At 48.9% G+C, this 2,175-nt stretch overlaps 1 pseudogene; it reads left to right on the plus strand.

Annotated features, from left to right (window-relative positions):
* The first annotated feature begins 466 nt into the window (after window positions 1–466).
* LOC109434645 (large ribosomal subunit protein eL8) lies at window positions 467–1,248 on the plus strand (annotated as a pseudogene).
* Window positions 1,249–2,175: the final 927 nt, after the last annotated feature.

A 2,175-nucleotide genomic window follows, 5' to 3' on the forward strand; every position in this document is an offset into this window, starting at 1 on the left:
TTTCTCTCTCTCTCTCTCTCTCTCTCTCTCTCTCTCTCTCTCTCTCTTACTTTCTTTCCCGTTCCCTTCATCTTTCCTAGTTCCTTCTCCTTTCCTCCCCTCCATGGACATTTTTGGAGGAAGGCAAATTGGCTTTATCAGCCAATTGCAGTGCTCGAATATGGAAGTAAAGATGGCGAGATATGCAAACCGTGCCATAGCTCCAAATCTCACATTCTCTGACAGCCATGCCTCAGAACAGAGCCTTCCCAGAAAAGCGAGAGAAGTCTTGAATGACTGGCTTGCGGGCTCTTCGTGTCTTAATCCTCAAGAGCACCAACTATCCCCAGGTCCCTTGGGGCTATCTCAGCTGCCCGTTTGACCCATCCCTCTCTGCTCTGTCCCTCCCACAGTCACCCAGCAGCGCCAGGGGTGTCCTCAAATGTTGACATTGGAGCAGTTAACCTCTCCCCGCCCACTACCCAAGATGCTGAAAGGAAAGAAGGCTAAGGGGAAGAAGGTGGCACCAGCCCCTGCTGTCCTGAAGATGCAGGAGGCCAAGAGGGTGGTAAATCCCGTTTGAGAAAAGACCCAAGAATTTTGGCATTGCACAGGACATCCAGTCCCAAAGGGACCTCACCCACTTTGTCAAATGACCCCCATACATTCGGCTGCAGAGGCCAAGAGCTATTCTCTATAAATGCCTGAAAGTGCCTCCTGCCATTAACCAGTTCACTCAGGCCTTGTACCGCCAGACAGCTGCTCATTTGCTGAAGCTGGCCCACAAGTACAGACCAGAGAAGAAGCAGCGATTGTTGGCTTGGGCTAAGAAAAACACTGCCAGCAAAGGGGATGTCCCCACCAAGAGGCCATCTGTCCTCGAGCAGGGGTTAATACTGTCACCCCTTTGGTAGAGCACAAGAAGACTCAGCTGGTAGTGACTGCATGTGATGTAGATTCCATCAAGCTGGTTGTCTTCCTGCCTGCCCTGTGCCATAAGATGGGGGTTCCCTACTGCATTATCAAGGGGAAGGCCAGGCTGGGGCGTCCAGTCCACAGGAAGACATGTAGGTTCTCACTGGTTAACTGGAAGGCAAAGAAGTGCTGGCCAAGCTGGAAGTTATCTGGACTAATTACATCACCAGATGCGCTGAGATCCCCGTCACTGGGGGAGGGTGGGAGGGCAACGTCCTTGACTCCAAATCGGTGGCTCGCATTGCCAAGCTGGAAAATGCAAAGGCTAAAGAACTGGCCACCAAGTTGGGCTGAGTGTACACTACTGAGTTTTCTATACATAAAATAAAAATTCTCCTTCAGCCAGTGTCGATGGGGCATTTGGGGTTGAAGTTCATTTGCCTTAAAAAAAAAAAAAAAAAAGACTGTAGCAGTTACAACACCGTGGGTAAGTGTAAGTACATAAGGCCCCTGGGCCTGCAGCTCCCTAATGACCAGGCCATACATAACGGAGCCCAAAAGGACTAGGAAAGGAATCAAGGGAACCTCAGAGTCTCCACTTCCACAAACCCCTAGATACCTTCTTTATGAGGCTGCGCTCCCTGCCTTGAGGTCAAAAATCAGTACACAGGGAAGCAAGACCTGGAATTTCCCTGGGGCTTCTCTTGGGTCACTCAGTCTGTCTTGCCTCAGCTTTGGAATTGAAGGGGAGGTACCAGAACAGTGGAAAATCCCTCCCCCCATACCTGGACCTGCCCAAGAAGGAAAAAGCTTTCCTTCCTTTACATACAGGAGCTTTGAACGTAAGTGATTTTAGTTTATCTGTTTTCTTTGTTTTTCTGTGTGTGCATGGGAGACACACACACACAAAACCGGGAGGGTTATTGCTATTGCTATGGATTTTCTTTTCTTTTTTTTTCTTTTTTTTACAGTGAAACAAAGGCATAAAAGAACTCTAAACTTCGTTCAGAGGACCAAACTTGAACTTCAATCCTTGAAGGATTCCTGGAATACTGTTTAGGTGAGCAGAGAATCCTCACTTATCCCGCAGGGTGTTTGACCTTTGCTGCCCGGCCCCTCCACACATGCCAAATAGACAACGTGTCCTAACCCAGAAAGCTGAAAGTCTTGTGAAGTTCAAGCAGAAAATTTGCTGAAGGAGGCTGAGAAGAAACAGAAAGAATAGCAAGGCTGCAGAGAGGCCGTGACGAATCACACCAACGGGAGCTCACACTGTTTTGC

Source organism: Rhinolophus sinicus, linkage group LG12 (assembly GCF_036562045.2).
Source record: "Rhinolophus sinicus isolate RSC01 linkage group LG12, ASM3656204v1, whole genome shotgun sequence".
In the NCBI taxonomy this organism is placed as follows: Eukaryota; Metazoa; Chordata; class Mammalia; order Chiroptera; family Rhinolophidae; genus Rhinolophus; species Rhinolophus sinicus.